The 26,131-nt window shown below is 46.0% G+C and overlaps 1 protein-coding gene across 1 annotated transcript in view; it reads left to right on the forward strand.

Moving 5' to 3' along the window:
• Ints8 (integrator complex subunit 8) overlaps positions 1-26,131 on the forward strand; it is a 439,588-nt gene that overhangs the window by 236,692 nt on the left and 176,765 nt on the right. The gene's annotated exons all lie outside the window — the stretch shown is intronic.

Consider the following 26,131-nt stretch of genomic DNA (forward strand, 5'->3'; position numbering starts at 1 on the left):
AGAAGGATATATTACCCGAGTATACAGGAAGTGCAGAGGTAGAGATAGAAACAGCTGGTTGCCTGGGCAGTCACCCAAGGTTTCTGTTTTCTGGGGATGATGGCATCTTTAGAGGACTCTGAGAAAACTGGGATAACTGTCAAGTCCTGGGACAGCCAGCTGTATCATTTGTTGTCCAGTTTTTCTGTAATGCTAAATGCAGGGCTTATCTGAAGTCTTGGCTGGAGTACTCTGTGAGGCTGGACCCTCTCAGCTTTGAAGTTGTTCTGGATGCAGAGTTTTGAGGAAATTGCATTAGAGAATTCTGAGAGGCTGGATCACCTGGGTTGTTTGTCTTTAAAGGTGTCTTTTTTTTTTTTCTCTGAAAACACAAACTTTTAAAGATAACATATATATCCACATTAACACAAGTATGTACACAGTCAGCTAAAGATTTCTATGTTTGAAGCAGGTAAAAGGCATCTGTTTATAAGTCTGTGTAGACTTTATAACCAAAGTTCTACCCACGCCATATGAAAGGGTGACATAATAGTAAGTCATGAGGGTTCTGTAGCCAGCAAGATTTATGTCTCATTTCAGTCTCAGAGCTGTTCCCCAGGCTGAGGGATCATCATACATGTTGTATTTTGTCTTGGCTTTTCTCCTGCATGTCTAGCCAAGATTTCAGGAGGTCTTCCCCAGTCAAATCTGGTCTTTATTAATTTTGAAGAGAACCATAACTTTTTGTTTCCTGTGGAAACAAACTTGTAACCTCTCCCCCAATGCAACATGTTTTCTCACTTCCATTTTGAAGTTCAGACATTTCTTAAGATAGATAGGTTGGTTTAATTTGGCAGTTTCCATAATCCAATATCTCAGGAGCTTTTTTTTTTTTTGGTCCATCAGCATTCAAATAATTAAAATTAACAAAGCATTATAAAAGGTTCAAATTCTTTGTGTTATGTTTTCTATTTATCTTTTATCTTGGGTCTAGTGAACTCATTTAAACCCTGCCTTCAATATTCAGTAGCTATGAATGCCAAGTATGTTATAGGCACTAGTGGAGGGCATTAAGCAGAAGTTTTTGTAACTTTTCCTGAGATATGGTCTCTGTTAGCCAGAGCTAGCCTCAAACTCACTTTGGAATAAGTAACTCTCACTGTGTTGCTGAGAACACCCTTGGACTCTGAATTTGTCTGTCTCCATATCCTAAGTGCTAGGACTGTGAGATGTGTTCACACCCTGTTTATGAGTACTAGCACTTCCAGGTGAGCACTCCACCAACTTGAGCCACACCCCAGCCCTTGCGGGCACTTTAGGAGGTGGCTAACACAGGAATTGGCAGAATTGCTTGTCTTGATAATTCTTATCTTTTCTAAGGATAGACAGAACAGGGGAGATTTGTTGGTACTCTCATTTATGCTACTCAATTTTATTAAGTAGTCCACATTAAAATTATAGTTGGAAAGCTTTGGTGATAGCTAATATATTTATCAGGGAAAAAAAAGAGTAAGTACCACTTTACCAGGTATTGTTTAAGCATGCTCTTATAAATTTGTTCGGAGAAATTGTAGTTTTGCGCCTTTATTAACTTAGCAATTTTAAAAGCTTTATTTGAACCATACTCCATTTTTGAACCTACAGTTCACCTGTTTGGTTTGTTCAGTTCTGTGATTCATATTCATTAAAGCTGTCACTACTGTTTTTAGAATATCATTATCATGCCCTGCCCGTGACTCACTCCCTAGTTACTCCACACTTCCCTGGCCTTAGGCAACCATTTTCTGTCTCTGTTTATTTTTGCCTTTTGGGAGAGGGGGCTGTTTCACAGTGAAATTATACACTATATAGCCTTTAGTGACCATTTAAAGTCATATACTATGTAGCCTTTAGTGACCATTTAAAATCATATACTATGTAGCCTTTAGTGACCATTTAAAATCATACACTATGTAGCCTTTAGTGACCATTTAAAGTCATATACTATGTAGCCTTTAGTGACCATTTAAAATCATACACTATGTAGCATTAGTGACCATTTAAAATCATACACTATGTAGCCTTTAGTGACCATTTAAAGTCATACACTATGTAGCCTTTAGTGACCATTTAAAACCATACACTATGTAGCCTTTAGTGACCATTTAAAATCATACACTATGTAGCCTTTAGTGACCATTTAAAATCATATACTATGTAGCCTTTAGTGACCATTTAAAATCATATACTATGTAGCCTTTAGTGACCATTTAAAGTCATATACTATGTAGCCTTTAGTGACCATTTAAAATCATATACTATGTAGCATTAGGGACCCATTTAAAATCATATACTATGTAGCCTTTAGTGACCATTTAAAATCATATACTATGTAGCCTTTAGTGACCATTTAAAGTCATATACTATGTAGCCTTTAGTGACCATTTAAAATCATATACTATGTAGCATTAGGGACCCATTTAAAATCATATACTATGTAGCCTTTAGTGACCATTTAAAATCATATACTATGTAGCCTTTAGTGACCATTTAAAGTCATATACTATGTAGCCTTTAGTGACCATTTAAAATCATATACTATGTAGCATTAGGGACCCATTTAAAATCATATACTATGTAGCCTTTAGTGACCATTTAAAATCATATACTATGTAGCCTTTAGTGACCATTTAAAATCATATATTATGTAGCCTTTAGTGACCATTTAAAATCATATATTATGTAGCCTTTAGGGACCATTTAAAATCATATACTATGTAGCCTTTAGGGACCCATTTAGTTCCCTGACATGTTTTCATGGTTTGTTTATATAACATTTCATGAGCATTTAACATTTTTATTACCAAATAATTTTTAAAATTTATTTGGTGTGTGTGTGTGTGTGTGTGTGTGTGTGCTCACACATACATGTGGAGGTCAGAGGCAACCCCTGTGAGTTGATTCTCTCCTTCCACTTATGTGAATCCCTGGGATCGAACTTAGGTTGTCAGCCTTGACAGTAGATGCCTTTACCATCTATTTTAATACTTTTTGTCTTCCTCTACTTTTAGTTTTTTTTCCCTGCCACCTTCCCTCCCTCCCTCCCTCCCTTCCTTCCTTTTGTTTTTTGAAACAGGGTTTCTCTGTATTGCTTTGGAGCCTGTCCTGGGACTCTCTCTGTAGACCAGGCTGGACTCAAAGGTCCCCCTGTAGTGAGATATTCACTCTGTCTGCACCTGTTGCACTGACCACGTCCATTGGGGGTGGGGACAGGTGTGGATGTGACCTGGGGGAATTAGGTCTGAGTCAGGTACCCTGGAGAAGCTCTCTTGCTGGCAGGACAGAGACAGAGAGCATTCAGTGGCATTCTTGGACCATAACTTGCTGGTGTTCATCTGTCTCTGTTGTAAGTTATTTCTCCCTGAATAAACATCTATTCAGTCTGTTTTTCCCAATCCTTATCATTCCACAATATCGACCTGCTTCTGGCTCCCAAGTGCTGGGATTAAAGACATGCACCACCACCACCCGGCTTACTTTTTCTAAAGGTAGGTGTGTGTGTGTGTGTGTGTGTGTGTGTGTGTGTGTGATTTGTATGCAAGTGTGTAAGGCCAGGAAAGAGCATTGACACTCCTGGAACTGGAGTTATAGTCAATTATAAGTTTCCAGGTAGAAGGTGCTGGGATTGAACTTGAATCCTCTGGAACCCAAGCAAGCCCTCTTAACTGCTAAGCCATCACTCCAGCCCATACCTTTAATGTTCTTTCCCATAGTGCTTTCCATAATGGCTGTTCTAATTGACATTCCTACCCAGCGTGCCAGAGTTCCCTTTCCCCACACCTTTACCAGCCCTTGTTACTTTTCATCTTGATAATAGCCATGTTGACACATGTGAGCCTGTCCTGCGTCTGGTTCCTGATGATTAAAATGACAGTGAACATTTTAAAAATATACCTATTGATGTTTTGTATGTCTCTTGAGAAGTCTAAGAGCTGGGTGTGGTCATGCATGTCTGTAATCCCAGCACTTGGAAATCTGAGGCAGGAGGATCACAAATTCTAGTCTAGCTTAGCCATGCTAAATTAGCAAGACTCCTGCATCAGAAAAATGAAGGGAAATGTGTGTGGGGGGAGGTAGAGAAAATATTTGTACATTGTGTTTGATAAGGATCTTATAACCAGATTACAGGATATGTAAGAAATATATACACTTATAACACTTATGTCCCAGAACTCAGGAGCCAGGATGCAGTCCCAGCGGTCAGCATGTTGAGTTGGAAGCCAGCCAAGCTTGTCTCAAATAAAACACCAGAATACCCGATTTTAAAATAGGTAAAGGATATAGCCCAGGCTAACACCTGAACTTGCTGTGTAGCCAAAGGACAGGAGTTTGGTTTCCATCATGCAGTTCAAACTGTAACCAGCTTGAACAGACAGACACAGAAAATAGCCTTGCTGGGCAGTCCTGGCTCACGTCTTTAATTTCAGCACTCGGGAGGCAGAGACAGGTGGATCTCCGAGTGAGAGCCACAGTCGTATCTGTCTTGCTGATTCATGCTGTTTCTTTTGAAAAAACATATTGCATTGTCTCTGTCCTTCCTCCTCTCCTTGTCTTCCTCCCCTCCTTCCAGCCTGCCCTTTCCCTTATTTCTTTCTCAGACTTAATGTTTTGTACACAAGATCATGAGCATTTCTCTTCCTAGTTCCTTGTGGACAATTCATTCCTAAGGGCCAGACGGGGGCCCTGCACAGGGTCACAGAACCTGGGCAGCTGGGAACCTGGGGCAGGGGTCAGACCCAGAGAAGGGAGGGGTCCGCCTCAGGAGAAGCCTGCCATGACTTGTGGGAGCTAAGAGCGTGATGAGAGGACCTGTCTGGGGTGAGCAGCATGGCTCACCCCAGTTATAAAGATGGAGTGAGAGCTACAAAAGGGTCTGGTGTCAAGGCTCGGAGTGAGAATGCTCAGGAATAGTAGTGCATGGGGTAACCCATGAGAGGCATCTGAGACCGAACCTGCCCCCCCCCCCCAATAGTGTGAGAGCTGGCAGCATGAGGGTTAGGGTTAGGGCTAGTGCTGGCTGCTGACGTTCAAGCGATGTCATGCAGTGTTGGGGAAGGATGCAGTATGGGGAAGGATGTCTACACAGCAGAGAAAGATCAGCCCCGAGTGAGACTGAGGAGTCGTGGGAGTAGATGAGGTAATGGTGGGCCAGCCTGGTGAACAAAGCGGTGTGGGCCAACCCTGTGAGAGCTTGTGCAGAGTACGGAAGGGTGCTGAGGTGAGATCTGTTTGAGGAAGGCTTCAAGAGGCATCAGGGAGAGGGCTGGGTGGGGCCAGAGTTGGTGACTGATTGTCTTGGGGTTACTATTGCTGTGATGGAAGGCCATGGCCAAAAGCAGGTTGGGGAGGAAAGGGTTTGTGTTACTCATAGTTCATCATTAAAAGCAGCAGGGCAGGAGCTCACGCAGGGCAGGAAGCTGAAGACGGGAGAGGATGCAGAGACCATGCTTACTGGCTTGTTCCTAATGGCCTGCTCAGCCTGCTTTCACCCCACCATGGACAGGGCCCTCTCCCATCACCACTAATTAAGAAAATGCCTTCCAGGTTTGTCTGCAGCCCGATTTTACAGAGGTAAGATCACTTGGGGCTTCCTCTGTCCTGATAGCTCTGTGTCAAGCTGACATAAAAACTAGCCAGGAGTGATCAAATGGTTTAGCCAAAGTCATGACAAAAAAGGAGGAAATCTTGGGGACTGTGGGTTAATCAGGATGGCTGTCAATGAGTTTATTAAAAAAAAGAATATTATCACCCCCCCAGGGTTTCTCTGTGTAACAGCCCTAGCTGTCCTAAAACTAGCTGTGTAGACTAGGCTAGCCTCGAACTCACAAAGATTCACCTGCCTCAGAGTGCTGGGATTAAAGGCATGTGCCACCACTGCCCAGTAAGAATACAGCTTTTATACTCTAGAGTTGCACATAGGATTAAAGGGGAGACAAGGGCCACGTGAGCTGGGGTGTGGCTTGAGAGCAGGAGTTGAGGAATCTAGCATTGATTATAGGCACCAGTCGTGTTATTGGAAGGGCCAAGGTTCCATTTGCCACTGATAAGGAGAAGGCTGCTTTAGCAAACTGGAACTTTCCTCAAGTCCCCAAGGAAATAGAAAGGCCTGGCCTTGGGATAAGAACTTTTTCTGGGGAGCACACACTACACTAAAGTTTAAGAGCAACTCCTAATTGCACCCCTTTGTAACTTAGTCTTACTCTGAGGCCTGTTCCCTTACACATTCCCAAAAGGAAAGGTCCAAATGTCTTTCTCATTTCCCATTATCCTGCACCATTCTGATTTCTCTGTATTTATTAGCTGAACTCTTTACCCTTAGTGGCCTCAGGCTTTGGATCTGAATTAGGCATTTCATACTAGCTGTGTCTAGTAAACCTCTAACTTTCCTGTTCTTGGTGGTAGGAAGGCGCAGCGGGATTCCTGGTTCCACGGTTGTGGGGATTTTTTTCCCAAAGAGTTATTTAGTTTAAAGAGGCTGCCCTTGTACACATTGTCATCCTTTACCAAAACTTACACAAAGCTTTTCCAAATTAATAATGAGAATCATTAGAAATGAAGTAGAACGGTGCTGGAGAAGTGTGCTCTGCAATTTTGAAATGCTGGGACTTTGTCAGGCCGCCACACGGCTCACACCAAATCTCCTGACCTGGTCTGCCACCCCCCCCCAAGTGCTTGCCCCCTTAAAGCAACCTGGTGCTTTCCGACGGTCCCTGCCCAAGGCAAACACCTTACACCTAGGACCTCCATCTGGATGAGGGGTTCCTGAATGTGACTGACAGGACTTGTAACAGGGTTTTGGAGGAAGGAACTGATGATAATGGCTTTGAGGTACCCAAGCCTCTAGAAAACACTTGGAAATCTGTATTGACATGGAAGGTAAGTGACCATGATTAATCACAGTCTCGTGTTTGAGTCAACATAACACAATATAGTTCAGAAAAAGAACCTGTAAATAGCAACTGCTATACACACTAGAATACAGGGACATTGCTGAATAAATTACAATAATTATACAGAACAGGGTGCCATTTAGAAATTGAAAAGACAGAGTAATCTACTAGAAAAAGGAAAAACATTTAAACATATGCATTTGAATTCTTGTTTATTTCAAAAACCAGTTTACTTTTAACTTGATATAATAGAGCATATTATTTATTTTGAGGCTTAATGGCATTCAGTTTCATTAACTTTAAAGCATTCTCGAGTATGTTTTGTTTAGTTATTTTGTGACAGATTCTCACTATATAATACAGCTTAGTTTTGAACTCAAGATCCTCCTGCAGCCCCCAGGATTCAGTTACAGCCTGTGCCACCATGCTTAACTTTGGGGAGATAGTTTATTTTTCATTTGATTTCTCTAATACTTGTTTATTTTTATGTGTGTGGGTGTTTTGCGTGCATGCATGTCTGTGCACCCTTGGTGGCCAGAAGAGGGTGCTGGGATTGGAGTTACAGATGGGTGTGAATGTGAATCACATGCTGGGGACTGAACTCTAGTCCTCTGGGAAAGCAGTCTGTCCTGAGCCATCTCTCCAGGTCATATAGGTTGTAGGCAGGGACGATGACGTGTCCACCACAAGCTGGGTTTGTGCTCAAGGTGGTGACTTGAGTGGCGACTTTAGGGAGGAAGCTGATATGATCACCAAGAATGCAGAACTGGGCTTTTTGGCGCGTGCCCCTTGTTCAGAGACTCTCAGAATAGGGGGGTTTGGAGAGAGACAGGAACAGGGCACTTTCTACCATGCAGGGGTTGGCTGGAGGGTTACTGGCATATGCCACCATGCCAAGCCATTTATTTGTTTGTTTTTTAAGACAGGGTAGCAGTTAGTCACTTTGTAGTCCTGGCTGGTCTGGAATTCACCTTAAACTCCTGGAAGTCTTCCTGTCTCTGCCTCCTAAGTGCTCAGACGACAAGTGTGGCCTACTATCCCTGCTACAACTCAGACAAGTGTGACCTACTCTACCCAGCTACATCTCAGACAACAAATGTGACCTACTCTACTTGGCTACAGCATTTTGTTGATAGCAACCTTAAGGCCTTAAGAGCAGGAAGGATCAATGAATGTTAAAACAGCTTTTCCTGGGGTAATTGCTTACATTCGAAAGGACCTTCAACCAAAGCACATTACAGAGTTTGGGCTGAGCAATGCAGATTGATATTGTGATACGGGATCCCTGTTATGTAATACACAGCTAGAGTTTAAGCTCATGATATAGTGGTGTGTGTTAATGACTAAATTCCACTCCAGAATTTAAAAACTTATTACATTTATTTAGCGTGTGTGTGTGTGTGTGTGTGTGTGTGAGAGAGAGAGAGAGAGAGAGAGAGAGAGAGAGAGAGAGAGGATGACTTGGAGGGGTCTGATCTGTCCTTCAACCACGTGGGCTCCTGTTTGTCAGGCTCGGTGAGTCATCTCAGCCCTGTTTTAGAGTCTCAAACAGAATAACCAGACTCTCACTGAATCAGATCAGTTCACACAGCCTGAGGACACTGGAGTTTACATCCAGTTTACCCCTAAGTGAAAAACCAAAAGCAAATGAAACCATTTGCCTAAAACATGTCCTTTAAAATCTTAATTAAATTTTTTAAAACTGGCTCTCACTATGAAGCCCTGCTTGTCTGGAACTCTCGATGCAGACCAGGCTGGTCTCAAACTCACAGAGATCTGCCTGCCTCTGCCTCTGAAGTGCTGGGACTAAAGGTGTGTGCACCACTATCCCTGACTTGTTTTTTGTTGTTTGCTTTGTGACACAGGCTCTCACGCACTGTAGTCAGGCAAGCTTGTGACTCATTCCCTAACCCAAGCTGGCCTCTAACTCACCATCCTGCCTCCTGAGAACTGGGATTGTAAGTGTGAACCACCATGCCCAGGTTCCTTTCAGCTTTAACAAAATACAATGTTTAAGAATATGGTTAACGGGTAAATGTGGATTTTTCTATTGCGGACGAGGATATTTTATCAGCAAAAAGCTGACAAAGCTAGTGTTCATTATTGTCATCGATATGCTGGTCATGTTTTCTGTTTGTAGACTATTGGGATTCAGGCATTACGCTGGCCTGGCCTCTGTCACCTGGCAGCATGCACTCAGGCAGTGCCCTGGTCAGCCCAGGGTCCTATGTCTCCTACGTCACTATGTAGTCTGCATGCAGGTGAAAAGGTTTCTTTGAGAGGCAAGCTCTGCCCACCTCCTCCTCCTCTCTTTCTGCCATCTCTCTGAGGAGCCAGACAGATCTATGTCTGTCCTGTTTCTCCCCCTCTCCTCCCTCTCTCTCTCTCTCTCTCTCTCTCTCTCTCTCTCTCTCTCTCTCTCTCTCTCTCTCCTTTCTCCCACTCCCTTCCCTTTCCAATAAAACTTCCTTCCCTGGTAAGTTTTGCCGGATGATGTGTTTGCCCCTCGCCATGTGATCCGCCACGGTCCTCACGTTGAATTATAACATAGACGTTTATTGTAGAGATGTGATTTTACATTTTAGCTCGCCATTTATACCTAAGCACAGCTATTTTTTTTGCCGGGCTGAGAAATGTGTTTGTGAAAGCTAGTGAGGGCGTGCACTTTTCAAGTGCTCGAGCTGCATGTTAAACCTACACGGTCTTCGGAGGATTTACACCGTGCTTTCCTTGGTTAACCTCGGGTGTCAGGCACACTGGAGTAGCTGCTGCCTGAGTACTCTGACGCCTTCCCTTCTCCAGTCCCTGCTCCCACTGTCTAATCTGCTCCTGCAGCCCTGGCATATTTGCTTCCTTCTACCCAGGAGACTACCTCTTGAAGCCTCTCACCTCCTCCGGAGCTGCATCGGCCCGTGCCACCGCCTTGTGCCTTACCGTGCAATTACACTGCAGCTGTGGCTGGCTGTGCCTTCTTGCTATGAGCTCTTGCAAGCCAACAGCTTATGCCCAAAACAATAAGATAAAGTTTGAGTGGTGTGTCGTGTGTGTGTGTGTGTGTGTGTGTGTGTGTATGCATGTGTGTGAGTGTGCATGTGTATGAGTGTATGCAGGTGCGTGCGTGTGTGTGTGCGTGCAGGTGCGTGCGTGCGTGTGTGTGTGCATGTGTGTGAGTGTGCATGTGTATGAGTGTATGCGGGTGCGTGTGTGTGTGCGTGTGCAGGTGTGTGCCTGTGTGTGTGTGTGTATGCATGAGTGTGAGTGCATGTGTATGAGTGTATGTGGGTGCGTGTGTGTGCAGGTGCGTGCATGCGTGTGTGCGTGTGTGTGTGTGTGCAGGTGTGTGCCTGTGTGTGTGTATGCATGTGTGTGAGTGTGCATGTGTATGAGTGTATGCGGGTGCGTGTGTGTGTGCGTGTGCAGGTGTGTGCCTGTGTGTGTGTGTATGCATGAGTGTGAGTGCATGTGTATGAGTGTATGTGGGTGCGTGTGTGTGCAGGTGCGTGCGTGCGTGCGTGCGTGTGTGTGTGTGTGTGTTTTGAGACAGTCTGATCATGTAGCCCTGGCTGGCCTGCAAGTGTCTGTAGGTCTCTCTGACCCTGACGTACTTTGTGGAGGTTAGTCCTCCTCTGCTCCCCCCCCCCCCCCGTGTCCCTGTTGCCCCTCCTCCTGTCTTCTCCTTCTTCCTTCCATGTCACACATGTGCCTCAGCTCTCCATGTCCCTCCTTTAAAACCTCTTTCTCCTTCTCATGGTCTCTCTCATTTCTGTCCTTTCCTTTTCTCTCCTCTCTTCTTCTCCTCTGGTTTGAGGGAGGGTATTACTACCCAGCACTGGCTGCCTGTTAGGGAACTCTCTACCTAGATAGACCAGGCTGGCCTCAGTCAGACGCACACGTGGCTCGTGGCTCCCAGATGCTACGGTTAAAAGTATGCGCCACCGCTCCCAGCCCTTTCTCTAGTTCTTGATCCATATCCACTTGATGACTCCCATGTATACACATGTATAAAAACTAGAAGCTTGGATCCATATATGAGGAGGGTTACCTTAGTTAATGTAGTATTTCCCCCGTCTCTCCGTTTTTCTGCCAGTTTCATTTCGTTGTGACTGAGTAAGGTTCTGGTGTGTGTGCACGGCTGTTTCATTGCCTTCCTTAGCAGATTGGCATCTAGGTCCATCTCATCTCTTAGCCATGGTGAACACAGAAGCAACGAACAAGGGTGTGCAAATGTCTCTGCGGGAGGCTGTGAGGTCCTTTGCGGTGGTAGTAGAATAGCTAGGTCATATAGTAGTTCTATTTGTAGAACCTCCATACTGATTTCCACAGTGGCATGGCCAGTTTACACTCCCACCAGCAACAAGAAATGGCTCACCTTCCCCACACCGTCACCCACATCGTCATTTACTTATTTTCTTCACGATGGTCACTCTGACAGGGTTGAGATAACATCAAAGCACAGACAGCTAGGGACACTGAAGACGTTAACAAACCTCTAGTAGCCATCTGTGTTCCCTTAGAGAACTGCCTGCTCAGTTTAGTAGCTCATTGGCTGTCATTTTGTTTTCATGGTGTTTAATTTTTTCAGTTCTTTATATATGCTAGATTTTAACTCCCAGTCTGCACTACACATGACAAAGATTTCCCCTTGTTCTGTGGGCTGTTTACTCTGTTAGTTTGTGTAAAAACTTTTAAATTTTATACAGATTTATTTTATTTTTAAAAAGTTCTGCTTTGGTTCAGGCAATGGTGGTGCACACCTTTAATCCCAGCACTTGGGAGGCAGGGATAGGCAGATCTCTGAGTTCAAGGCCAGCCTACACAGTGATTCCCAGGACAGCTAGGGCTGCATAGTGAGATCCTGTTTCACAAAACCAAAACACAAACAAACAAAAAGACAAAAACAAAACCATGTTTTTTTTTTCAGTCTGTGTGTGTGTGTATCTGTGTGTCTGTGAGTGTGTGTGAGTGTGTATATGTGTGTATGTGTCTGTGTGTATGTGTGTGTGAGTGTGTGAGTGTGTATGTGTGTGAGTGTGTGTGAGTGTCTGTGTGTCTGTGAGTGTATATGTGTGCATGTGAGTGTATGTGTGTGTCTGTGTGAGTGTGTGTCTGTGTGAGTGAGTGTGTGTGTCTGTGTGTGAGTGTGTATGTGTCTGTGTGTGTGAGTGTGTATGCGTGTGTATGTGTCTGTGTGTGAGAGTGTGTATGTGTGTGAGTGTGTATGTGTGTGTGTGAGTGTATGTGTGTCTGTGTGAGTGTGTCTATGTGAGTGTGTGTGTCTGTGTGAGTGAGTGTGTGTGTGTGTGTTGTACAGGTGCACATGTACCACAGTATATCCGTGGAGGTTGGAGGATAACTTATTGTAGTCTGTTTTCTTTTTCCAGTGTGTTGGACCCACACATTGAAGTCACATGATCAAGCTTGACTGCAAGTGACTTTACCCAGAGCCATCTCACTGGCCCCCTACATTATTTTCATGAGAAATCTTTTATTCCAGGCTGAGTGGTGGTGGTGTACACCTTCAATCTCAGTACTCAGGAGGCAGGTGGATCTCTATGAGTTTGAGGCCAGCCTGGTCTACAGAGAAAGTTCCAGGACAGCCAGGGCTAACACAGACAAACCATGTCTCAAAAATATATATATATATATAAAATAAACACAGGGAATTCTTAATTACATGAATATAAAGTGGATATAATCAGCATCAGTCTTGAAACAGGCACCAGACATGATGATATATATCTGTAATGTCAGCCATTTGAGATGCTGAGGCAGGAGGTTCACTGGTCTATACAGTGAGCTCTTATTTCAAAAACAAGCAAGCAAATAGCCTAAACAAAACAGAATACAGAGAAAATGTCAGTCTGAAAGAAGTGTGTTATAAACAAGCGAACAAATGGATATGAAATGAAATGCTCTATTCATTAATATTATATGCTATACATCGTGGAATTCCTTGTGTGGAGTTAAAGTTCAAGTTATTCCTCTCCTTTGTGATTTCTCTTAAACTATGTATGTGCTGTTATAATTGGTTTTCCTGTGGGTTGGCCAGATGACTCAGTAGGTATGGTAATTCGAATGTAATTGGCCCCCATAAACTCATAGGGAGGGGCACTATTGTAAGTGTAGTTTTGTTGGATTAGGTGTGACCTCACTGGAGGAAGTGTGTCACTACAGGGGTGGGCTTTGAGGCGTCCTATGCTCAAGCCACTTTCAATGTAGTCGGTTCACTTCCTGCTGCCTGCAGATCCAGATGTGGACTCTCAGCTCCTTCTCCAGCCCATGTCTGCCTGCACGCCACCATGCTCCCGGCCATGATAATGGACTGAGCCTCAGAAACCGTAAGCCACCCACCATTAACTGTTTTTCCTTTAACAGAGTTGCCGTGGTCATGGTGTCTCTTCACAGCCACAGAAAACCCAACTTAGTAGGTAAAGGCTCTTGTGGCCATGACTGAAAACCCAAGTTCCTTCCAGGAAGCAATTCCTGGAATCCATATGGTAGAAAGAGAGACCCGAATCCTGAACGTGTGACATGGATGGCACACGCTGACATGAGAGAGAGAGAGAGAATAATAAGCTAAAATTGCCGCCCCCCCCCCCAAAGGCCCCGTTTGCCTGTGTGTGTGATACAAGTAGAAGTTGATTTTATGTTGGTTACCCCTGTGTAATGAACAGGAATGGCCCCATAGGCTCACAGATTTGAATGCTTGGTCACCAGGAAGTGGCACTATTAGGGAGTGTGTCACTGGGGATGGACTTCTAGGTTTCAAATGCTCAAGCCAGGCCCAGTGCCTCTCTTCCTGCTGCCTGTCCATCCCAACGTAGAGCCCTCAGCTCCTGCTCTAACACCGTGTCTGCCTGCATGCTGCCATGCCTCCTGCCATGATGACAATGGACTCAACCTCTGAACTGTAAGCCAGCCCCAATTAAATGTTTTATAAGAGTTGCCACGGTCGGGACATCTCTTCACAGCAGTAGAACACTGACTAAGACATCTGGTAATTTGTTTCCTGATACTTGCCATGCTTTTATTAAAGAGAATTACAATAGTAACTAATGGCAGTGTCACCCTAAGCGTGGTGATAGTCAGTCGGATACTTATGTTAGCCTTTGAGGTTGAGTCTAATACGTCTGTAACATATGAGACAGAGCAGGACCACGCAGCTAGTAAGTGGCAGCCCCAGGGCGTGGGGCTCATCCCTGTGCCTATGCTAAGAAAGTAGTTATTTATTCAGCGATGCAAATCTTTCTGTGTTTTGGGGAACTCCTGAAGGTTTGCGTTCTGGGCCACACTGGTAGAGTCACGTTCTGCAAGCTTCGGCTGCAAGATCCCAGCCTTTCCTTACTTTGTCGTTGGTTTTCTGGGGCTTCCCTTGCATTATCTATGCATTTTATCTGTCATGTTTATTGTAACATTTCAGTTTATAATAAACCCGTCTTGACTGATGAATGTGACCTTCCTTGGGAGAAAGGCGTTCTATACTGCAAACTAAACTACCTTAGCACCTCCTCAATCACCAAAGCACCCTAAATTATGATCTAGGCAGAAACAAGATGCTTGCTATGGAGAACCTGCTCTGGGGCAAACTTCTTCCTTCCAGTCAGTCATCTTTTACATGGAAATGTTGAGTTGTGGCATGTCTTCCATGCTCAGCCATTTGACTAAGTGACAAAGTACCTGCTGGAGATGCAGCAGTGATCAAAGCAGCCTTGAGGTCCTCACCCTCAGGAAGCATGAACACTAACGGGCTCATATAACGTGGTGTCGTGTAGTCTGAGCTCTGCGCTGACAAGCGAGCTATAGTGCTAGGGATGGCATGGATCGGGGGAGGCCAGCTCTGAGGCTCTCGTGTGTACATGGCAAGTCCTCAGCCATGCTACAGGGAATGAATAAGGCTTCGTATCGGCAGGTGTGGCAGTGCATGTCCACAATCTGGGCTTTCAGTAGGCTGACATAGAAGAATTCAAAGTTCAAGACCAGCTTGGGCTGCATAATGTGATCGATCCTGTCTCGTTTTTAAAAAAGGAGAAGAAGGAATTGAGTGTGTGAGCCGTGGGGATGGCCCAGTGGGCAAAGGCACTTGCTGACATTGCACTTCTGGAAGTTGTTCTGTGAGTCCCACGTGCAGACTGCCTGAGGGGTTTTTGCTATGATAGGACTCCGACTAAGCCAGGCTGTGGTGGCAAAAGCCTTTAATCTCAGCACTGGGGAAACAGAGGCAAGTGGATCTTTGTGGGTTCGAGGACAGCCTGTTCTACAGAGTGAGTTCCAGGAGCTACACAGAGAAACCCTGCCTCAAAAAACAAAATAAAACAAAACAACCAACCAGCCCAAAACCTGGCTGAAAATCACTTGGAGAAGAGATGGTTTATTTCATCTTTCACTCCATGTAACAGTCTATCATCCAGAAACGTCATGGCAGGGACTCAGGGGGGAGCCTGGCTGGGGGCAGGAATTGATGCAGAGACCTCCGAATGGCTCGCTCAGCCTGCTTTCTTGTAGCACCCTGGAATCACCAGCCCAGGGATGGCACCGCCCACAGTGGACTGGGCCCTCCCTCATCTGTGACTCTTAAGAAAACGCCCCCACAGGTTTGCCAGCGGGCAATCGTATAAAGGCATTTTCTCAAGTGTGGTGCCCTTTACTCAGACAACTCTAGCTTGTGTCAAGGTGACAGAAAACTGTCCTGACATACATGGTAGCGCTGCCCCCCCCCCATAAATGTAATAAAATAACAACAGAAATTGCATCTACTGTCTTAAATGAGAATCGGCTATTACTGTTCCACCCCGAAGGATGAGCCCGTAAGTAACTCAGGCTTGGAAGGAAAGCCATTCTCAGTCCTACGCACACACGCACGCATGGTCGAGCGTCCTGGTTGTTACCTTGATTCAAGAACTTGCTTGCTCACTGCATCCAGAAGCAATGATAGTTTTCAAGGTTAAGTTTGCGTGCATCTTTTAATTAAGGGGTGTGTCAGTATTTCCCCTGGGCACTGCTGCAGAAAAAGTGACAAAGAGGAAAAGACATTTCTGAGGAAGTTAGGCATGCCTCCAATGGTGACGATTGGGAAGCCAGCCCAAATGTAGCTCAGCCAGGGCTGATTCTTATTCAAAGTCCTCCTGTGTCCCAGCCCGTCGTCGGAAGGGTGGCTTTGAAGCCACCCTTGGCTGCTTTGTTTGGCTTCAGAGAGCAACCACTAATTAGGACATTGAGAAGCTGAAGAATGTGACTCCAAACCTCTGTCGGCTCCTAAAATAAAGAACTTAGAAGGGGAGGAATGGATTTGCTTCCTGGTACTGGAGTGGGGCTGACAGGGAGGGCCTTACCTGGGCCTGGGCCTGGGCCTTAGGTTAGTTTGGGGCTCTGTAACAACTGGCTTTCCTACCTGAGTGTGGTGATGCGTGCTTGGCATTGCAGCACTTGGGAGGCCCAAGCCAGATGATCAGGAAGGAATTCAAGGCCATCCTCAGCTATATAGTGAGTTCAAAGTCAGCATACGGGTCACATGAAGAGTCTGTCTCAAAAAAAGGGGGCAGTTGATTTGTCTGTCGTATGACTCACACCCTGACACAGGACAGGCTTGCTGAGCTGAATTTGGTGGCAGCATCCATCTGAGCTTACTGATTCTTGGAGGAGGATGTCTTCATCAGTTGTAGGCACACTGTCTTCTTTGATCCAAAGAAGCATTCATTTCTGTGGGGGTGGGGGTGGGGCTCAGTGGGTAGAGTGTTTGCCTAGCATGCATGAAGCCTTATGTTTGATCTCCAGCACCAAATAATTTAATGGCACAAGCTTGTAATGCCAGCACTCAGGGAGGTGAGGTGGGCATAGAGGATCAGAAATTCAAGGTCATTCCTGGCTACATTTGTGTTCAAGGCGCATCTGGGATCAGTGAGATTCCCGCCTCAAAAACCAAACCGAACCGAACCGAACCGAACCGAACCAGGCTGCTTGGTGCTGACACTTCAGGCAGCAGAGTGCCAAGGAAACCAGGCGCCTGTTCCTGCTCCCCAGACAGCTCTATGGTGTGACAGGAGGGTGGCTTGCTCTAGGTGCCAGCCGGTGCCACAGGGCTTCTCTTTGAAAAGACATCTGTGCCACTTTGCTGGGCTATGCTCTGCGTTGGCAGAGCCCTGAGCCTCTCATTTGCAAAGGCCTTTGTTTTGACTTTCACACCATCACAGGCAGAGTCTAGCAGGTTCCCCCTCTTCAGTATGTTCTCTGAGTTCCGTCTCGTGAGGGTGACATCTCGTGAGGGTGACGGTTTCTCCCCACACCTTCCCTGCTGTCACTTGGTGGCAAACACCCTTTCCAGGGAGAAGGAAATGGCGTCCTGGGAACCTGCCCCACCTCTTGGAGGAGAGACTTTCTCTTTTTCTTCCGCTAAAGGATGTTCCCAAATCTAGATGACACTGTTGAGTTGGCTGTGGAACGAGAAGCTGAAAGCAGTCTCCACTGAAAATTTAGGGCATCGAAGGCCACTGAGCGTTAGTAGCTTCAGATACGTAGCAAGAGAAAGACAACAATAAATAAAAGCAGAGGGTGCGGGTCTACATCTGTGGTCCTGGCCACTCAGAGACTAAGGTAGGGACCAAGTGAGCCAGGAGCATGAAGCCAGTGTGTGTGTGTGTGTGTGTGTGTGTGTGTGTGTGTGTGTGTGTGTGTATGGTAGGGGCTGGCACACCTCTCATGGCCCATGCATGGAGGTCAGGTGACAACTTGTCAGAGTCAGTTGTCTTCTGTGGCTATGCGGGCTCTTATGGGTTGAACTCAAGCTTGGTGGCAGGTGCTTTTACGCAGAGACCCTGAAATTCAAGGAAAAACATAAGTGCATACTCTAACGAGGGCGATACCGAAACTTCCGGTATTGGAAAGGCAACACTGTGCCAAGGAGACGTGCTTTAGTTAGTGCCAGGGTTTCTGTTGGTAAAACATGTGGCCAAGAGCGACGTGGGGGAGAAAGGACTTATTTCACTTCCACATCAGAGGTCAGCATCAAGGGAAGTTGGGCCAGGACGCTGCAGGCAGGAACTGAAGCGGAGGCCGAGGCTGCAAAGCACTGTTAACTGACTCGCTCTGCTGGCTTGCTCAGCCGGGGCTTTCACACCATCTTGTCAGCCCCCTTTTCTTCCACTGGTTTCATTATTCCAGGCCGTAGGTGAAATCTGCTTCCCCAACCGCCACCTCCTGAGTTCTGACATTCCAGGCCTGTGCCCCCAAGTCTAGTTTATTGCTTGTGTTGTGTGTCCCCAGCAAAACTGAGTTAAGGGTAGAGAGAGCTTTGTGCACCAAATACTTGCACCAGATGTACATTGGAGCGAGTTGATGAACCTGCCTTTGCATCCGTAGCCCCCGAGTATGAGGATGTGGCAGTTAGGGGGGCGGCCCACTTCAGTTCTCATGCAAGATGCAGGAGCTCCTTGGAAGCAGCCTGGGAAGAATAGTGCAGCCAGTGTGTCCTGTCTGACTGGCCCTTTCTTGTCTCTTTTCCTTCACGGAGTCTTTAAGAGCCTTGAAATGCAGGAAGGCACCCGGAACTGGACAATGAGGTTCAAGACAAAGCCAGTTTCAGTGGTGTTGGCCCTCACCATGGGAGGAACGTGGGCAGAATCCACCAGCAGTTAATCAGGCCAGCATCCACTCTGCCCAGGTCTCAGAGCTGGGAAGGAGCAACAAGCAACCCCAGACACTTTCTTCATTGCGATTGAGTGAACCAGTAGCTCCAGCCCAGACTGGTACCCAGCCTGTCTCCTGGCACATGGTGGGGGGCCCAGGAAGAAAAAGTAGGTGGGCACAGAGTTTCAGATTCCCCTCACTTAAATAAAACAGCAAGTGGGAATGTGCAGGGATGGCCTGGGCCAGGCTCTTGGCGTATGTGGTCTGAGTTCTTTCAAGGCCACTAGAGTTTTCGTTTCCCAGGGGTTAATGTACAGTTTCTTCTTTGACAGCCAGGCATAGTAAAAATTAACGAGTAGAATTTGAACCTGGAAGGTAAAAAAATAACTTGAGAATAAGGTTCCCAAACCTCCTTGTAATCTTTGTCTACCGATTGACTTAGGGAAGAAGGCAGGAAAGCAAGGGTTAAGCAGGGACTCTTACTTTCGTTTAAATATTTCTGTCTTTGTAGCTATTGTAAGTTCTTAGATGTGTCAAGAAATGTAGTAGAAGTTGGGTGTGGTTGGGCCGTGCGTCCTGTAGGGTCAGCACTCAGGAGGCTGAGGCAGGAGGCTGGAGGGTTCAAGAGACAGTCTGGCTTATATAGAGAGTTTTGCAGGTCAGTCTGAGCTTAACAAGAGCATGGGAGGCGGGGAAGAGAGAGAGAGACAGAGAATAATGATTTTAAGACTGACTCACCTGTACCACGCCTGCCTTAGGGTTCTATTGCTGGGATAGAACCAGGGCCAAAATCAACTTGGAGGAAAGTGTTGATTTTTATTTCATCTTCCTGTCCACCTTCCTGGGAATTCAGGGCAGGAGCTCTAGGCAGAAGCTGATGCAGAGACCATGGTGTGTGTGTGTGTGTGTGTGTGTGTGTGTGTATGCTGTTTATTGGCTCCCTCCTCATGGCTTGCTCAGTCTGCTTTCTGATAGAACCCAGGACCACCAGCCCAGAACAACACCACACACAGAACCAGGGCCTCACATCAATAGTCAACCAAGAAAATCCAAGAAAATGCCCCACAGGCTTGCCCATAGCAACCCCGCGAAGCCATTTATTTCCTCGCCTGAAGTTACCTCTTCTAAAACGACTTGGTTCAAGTTGACATGAAAAGCAGCCAGCACAGAGCCTCCCTAGCTGGTGCTAATGTGGGTTGAGCTGGGGGCCTCACTTTCATTAGGATGGCGGGATACGGCCCCTCCCACCCACACTCCCTTTGACTCCTTTAAGGTGTCTGGTCAACTGGCTTGTTTATACGTGAAGATGTGAAAGGTTTGGCTGAAAAGCCGATTCATGTGTGGGCTACTGAACTTCCTAAGGGCTGTAAGAACTAAGAATTGGCTTATCCTTTATAGTCAGTGGAACAGCTTTTCAAAATAAATAAATAAAAGTTTATTGATTTGTTTGTTTATGTGATAGAATCTCACTGTGTAGCTCTGGCTGGCCTGGAACTCACAGAGATCAACCTGCCTCTGCCTCCCAGGTGCTGGGATTAAAGGCGTGTGCCACCATGTCTGGCTGTGAAATAGCCTTTTAAGGAAATGTGTTTGCACACTACACAAGGGGAGCAGCTCAGCTGACAGGCATTGGGGCTCAGCATCCTTGTCACCAGCCACTAGCACCCATAAAAAGATTAATATGTTAACATTTAAAACTCTACCTTCTGGGCCACTCCAATCCTTGTTCCTTCCCTGGCTTACTTTTACTTTTGACCCCTTGACACGTGACAATTTAACAGACCAATTAATTAATATCAGGAAGCTTGGCCTTTTGCTCTTCTGCAGTACCTTATCTGGTACATAGCAGGTGCCTAGTAAGCACTTGAATGAATGGACAGTGGCCCAAGCCCACTCCACACCTTCAGTATTGTTCTGAGCTGCTAACTATAGGAAGACTGACTTTTTAGTGAGGGGATACAACTGGCATGTCATGTTCTGCTGCCATTTGAAAATTCTTCACACAGTTCTCTTTTCCTTGAGCCTGCCCTCCGGGCTCCACAGCCTGAGTTCTGCTTACAGCCATGAGCCACCACATCTGGCTTGTGTGGCACTGGGACTCATACTCAGGGCCTTTTGCATGCTGGGCAGACGTCCCAACCAGTGAGCTACATGTGATGCCACGGAACAGTTTTTCAGTGAGCCCACAACGTGGTAAGTTCAGTGACACCCACAGCAGGCACACATAAAGCATATGTGTCCTCCCAAGGAGGAGGTGGGTCCTAACAGCCCAGAGCTGGCTCTGTGTTCGAGTCAGAGCTTGTTCAGATCGTAGAAAGAAGGGTGGAGGTAGGCATGACCAAGGAACATGTCCTGTCCTCTCAAAGAATTTTTAAGGGTTGAAGGGATGGCTCAGAGGTTAAGAGCACTGACCGCTCTTCTAGAGGACCCTGGTTCAATTCCCAGCATCTACATGGTAGCTCACAGCTGTCTGTAACTCCAGTTCCAGGGTTTCACACAAGCATATGTGTTGGCGAAACACCGACACACATAAAAAATAATAGAAAGGAGTCATTAAAACATTTGAAACTTGCTGGTTGGAGGTGCTTTTAATCCCAGCAGAGGCAGGAGGATCTCTTTGAGTTCAAGGCCAGCCTGATCTATAGAGTGAGTTCCAGGACAGGTTCCAGAGCTGCAGAGAAGCCCTGTCTTGGAAAAACAAAAACGAAAACAAAACCAAAAAAACTAACCAAACAAACAAAAATTTTTATGAAAAATTTTGTTATTTTATGTGTATGGGTGTTGTTCTGCTTATATGTCTACCTGTACTACATGCATGTCTGGAATACTCAGATGCCAGAAGAGGCATGAGATCCCCTCTACTGGAGTTACAGATGATTATGAGCCACCGTGTAGATGCTGGGAACTAAATGGAGTCCTCTGTAAGAGTCACAAGTGCTCTTAATCACTGAACCAGTTCTCTAGCCCCTTAAAAATTAAACACACACACACACATATATACACACAAACACACACACATATACACACACACATATATACACACACACACATACACACACATATATATATACACACACACATACACCCCCCACACACATACACACATACATATATACACACACACATACACACACATATACATACATATATATACACACACATACACACACACACACACACACACACACACACACACACACACACATTCCTTTCTTGTTCTGTTCTCCCCTCTATCATGCAAGCACTTGCATTAAGAATGAAGCCATTGAAGGAAGGGGCTTCCAGGCAACTGTCATACCATTCTGTTGGTTTGTCCCCCCATTGTCAGGCCAGCAAGCCGGGGACAGGGTCCTGGCCTTTTGATTGTGCTAAGAAGTGAAGCAAACCAGTTGTGGAGGTACATGCCTGCAAGGCAAGAGGGTCAGCAGCTAATGTTTCAGTACATCTTGTGAGTTGAGAGTTCAAGGCCAGCCTGGGTTTCCTAAGACCTATTTCAAAAAGAAAAGAAGTCATGGTGCCAGCTTCATGTAGGTTTTCACTGTTCTGTAAAGAGTGAGCCTGCCATGCATGCCACCCTGCACCTCTTTTTTTTCTCAGACAGGGGCTTTGGAGTCTGTCCTGGAACTAGCTCTGTAGACCAGGCTGGCCTCGAACTCACAGAGATCCACCTGCCTCTGCCTCCTGAGTGCTGGGATTAAAGGTGTATGCCACCACTGTCTGGTTCCTACACCTCTTCTATTTACATCGAAGCTGGTCTTATGCAATGTAAGATTGAAGTTCTAGATAATTATATTAAACTTTACTTTTCCTCTGTTGAGGACAACTTACTAAATAACAAAGAAACATCCAGCACTCAAGAGGCTGGAGCAGAACTGCAGGGAACTCTATATCAGACTACGCTAAGTCAAAGCCTTTGCTATATGGCAAGACCCTGTCTCAAAACAAACAAATAACAAACAAACAGGAACCTCTATCTATATCAGGATGATGCTTTGTTGCCAGCACACCGTCCTCAGCCTTTAATGGCTTTTTTTGTACTGCTCTTTGGATAAGAGCCCCACCACTGGGTCCTGGGAATGTAGCTGGTCTGGGATCTCATGGCTGTGGTTGAATAATTCAGTTCAGTCTGTGAAATCCTGGGGCTGTATTTCTAAAATAAAATCTTAAGTATAGGAGGTCCTAATTTGTTAAGTAAGCCAATAGCTTAGAACCCGGCACATCCTTTCTTATGGGAGCATTATTTTGGATAGTGTCAGGTTTTCAAACTGACCCACAAAAACTGACTTTAATATAGCTAATTCCTGGAATATTTGACCATGTGCACTCTTCCCAGATGCCCAGCTGTGGACCTGTTTCTAATAGCTGGGCAGGCGAGCTGGGACATGAGAATTAATGAGCAACTACCCTAGTTGAGCGAATTTGCAGCTAGGGCGGAGTGCATCCCTTTTGTTTTTAGTCTGGTACCTGATCATTAGGAGAACCAGTAAAGAGCTCTAGCCAGGAGGGGTTTACTTGAAAAGCAAAAGTTGCTTTTCTGTTTTTTTGGGGGGACAGTCTTGCTGTGTAGTCCTGGTTGGTATGTCCTCATTTATATAGCCCAGGCTGGCCTCCAACTCTAGCAGATCGTCTTGCTCAGTGCTGGAATTACAGACATGAGCCACCACACTCGCCTCTGCTTCGTTCTTTCCCAACAAGCTTAGGCTACATCTTCTGCAATGCCTCGGTGCCTCTTTATTTAGCCCCAATAGTTTCAGGCTGGTTCTTGCTACTTGAGCCACTCAACACTAGCAGAGAATCTTGGTTGTTGATGCACAGAATCCATCCTCGAAGCCAGGGGTGGTGGCACACACTTACAATCCTGGAACTTGGGTCTCTGGGGTTTTAAGGACAGCTCGGTTTATACAGCAAGTTCTAGACTAGCCAGGGTGACATAGTGAAACCCCATCTTAAACCCTATCCCCTGACCCCCCACAAAAAGATTAAAAAAAAAAAAAAAAGAACATACACTATCTCCTCCTGATGCAGAGTTGGAACAGTTTATTCTTTAGACTTCCTCAGGGACTGTTCTGCTCAAGTGAACAGCACAGTGGTTGAAGGAAGCCTCAGCCTTTCAGAGGGGTCAGTTTAGGCGTTCGGATGCTGCAGGTCTGCAGGTAGGTTCAGGAGCTTCCTTCCTTCCTTCCTTCCTTCCTTCCTTCCTTCCTTCTTTCCTTCCTTCCTTCCTTCTTTCCTTCCTTCCTTCCTTCCTTCGCTCCTACCTTCCTTCCTTCCTTCCTCCCTCCCTCCCTCTGTCCCTCCCTTCCTTCTTTCTTTCTTTCTTTCTTTCTTTCTTTCTTTCTTTCTTTCTTTCTTTCTTTCTTTCTTAAGACAGACTCTCATTCCCTGTGCACTGTGCAGCCTAGGATGACCTTGACCTTCTGATCCCTCTGCCTCTTCCCTCCCAAGCAAACCCACTGGCCTTGGTTTATGATGCAGTGCTAGGGATTGAACCCAGGCTGTTGTACACAGCAGCTGACTTACATTCTCAGCCCTAGAAACTTTTTTTTTTAAATGTGCATAAGTCACGAGAACTGTCTTAGTGCTGTCTGGGCTTTTCTGTCCAGTTATTCCTTGAAGAAAGACTCTAACTGTCGACATTTCTCAAAAGAAAGCATACACATGGCCACAGGTGTATGAAAAGGAAGGTACAATGTCACAACGAATCAGGGAAAGAAAAACACAGCTACATCTCCTCATTGTGTTAGAACGCCCATTGACCCGAGGCCATGGCGGCACCTGCATGAGACCCCAGGACTTTGGAGGCAGAAGCAAGAAGATCAGGGCTACAAGGTTAACTCAGCTCCATACTAAGTCTGGGGCTAGCTGAGGCTACATGAGTTCCTCCAAACAACAACCCCCCCCCAAAAAAAAACCCCAATAAAATGTGGAGAAGAGCTGGAATCACTGGGTGTTTGTTTTTCTTCCTACTGCGTTACTTTTGGTGACCTCTCTAAAGTCCCACTTAATCCTTAGTCCCCGCTTAGGGACAAAGGGACAGCTGAATTACCAGAGGAAGATGTACCCAGTGCTGCCCACGTGGTTCAGTCATATCCCTGGCTCTCACTCACAGAGCCTTGTGGGGGTGTGATTCGCTCTTTAGTGGCTTGAGCCAACTTCCCTCAGAAGCTGTCACGGCCTTAGCCGGAGGTGTGAGACGACAGTGAGGGGGACTTCTTATTTTTTTATTTTTTATTTTTTGAGTTGCAGCTCTCACAAGATCAGTCTCTGTGGTATTCTCCTCTTTCACCCTGACTTGGCATGTTGCACGTCAGTGCAAGTGTATCACCTCCAGCATCATCCAGGCTGTCCAGATGCCACTCGGACTTACTTGACAATTGTGGGTGGAGACTTTTCCAGACATGTCCACTTGGCAGAGGGCCTCTGCCTGGGAGGAGGAAGTGGTAACCCGAGACAACTCGGCCCCCTCCTTGCGACAGGCTGCCATCTGCCACCAGGCTGCTGTAGGACACAGGAAGCAACCGTTGCCCACTGGGGAAAAGCAGACTACCCTACTGTGCCCCTATTTGGTGTCCCTGGTCACGGCAAGTGCCTGTGTCCCTGCAATGGTGAGCTCTGACCTATCTCAGGCACTGCTCTTCCCTTTTGGCTTAGTTGGTCTCTGGGGTGGGGTCATAAATATATTCATGAACCCCTAGGAATCGACAAAGTATCACTTTGTCTGCTCTCCATCCTGTAGAGGAGAGGAACACCAAGTTGGTGTTAAATTCTCAGGGCCGGTGTGATGGTGCACACCTATAATCCTAGCACTTGAGAGGTACAAGCTGGAAGGATCCAAGAGTTTGAGGCTACCCTGGGCTGTATAACAGGAGTCAAGCAAACTAGCAAAGACCTGGACTGGGGACAAAGCTCAGGGGAAGAGTACTTGCTTTGCATGTTCAAAGCTCTGGATTCTATCCCCAGCACTGTCAAGAAAAAAAAAAAAGAAATCCCATTTCAACACATTTCCTTAGAATCACTCAGTTCAAGCGTGGCAGGGCACTCAATACCACTGGCTGAGAAGTAACCTAGGAAACAGTTTAAAGTCTCTGTGAAAGCTCTGTGTACCTGCTGGGAATGTAGATATTAATAGGCAATTGGGGTGCATGTGTGAACAAGGCTCCAGCTAGGAACAGGGAGGCTCCTGACTCCAGCACTGTGCAGGACCTTTGTAGACAGAAATTTCTTTCCCGCCTGCTTTGGCGGCCATTTAGTCCCAAATAAACACACAGAAGCTTATATTAATTATATAATGTTTGGGTGATGGCTCAGGCTTCTTATTGGCTAGCTCTCCCTTAATTACTAGCCCATTTCTATTAGTCTGTATATCTCCGTGTAGTCGTGTTTATGGGAGAATGCCCGGGCGTTCTACCTTCCTAATACCCACCTGGCCTCTGTCTGACCCTGCCTATTCCCCTTTTCTATCCCTATTTGGATTTCCCACCTGGCTAAAACCTGCCTGTCCATTAGCCAAAACAACTTTATTCATTAACCAATAAGAGAAACATATATTCACAGCATATAGAGGGACATTCCCCCTCAAACCTTAGCCCTCTGCTGGCATCTGC

Source organism: Phodopus roborovskii, unplaced genomic scaffold (assembly GCF_943737965.1).
Source record: "Phodopus roborovskii unplaced genomic scaffold, PHOROB, whole genome shotgun sequence".
NCBI classification, from domain to species: domain Eukaryota; kingdom Metazoa; phylum Chordata; class Mammalia; order Rodentia; family Cricetidae; genus Phodopus; species Phodopus roborovskii.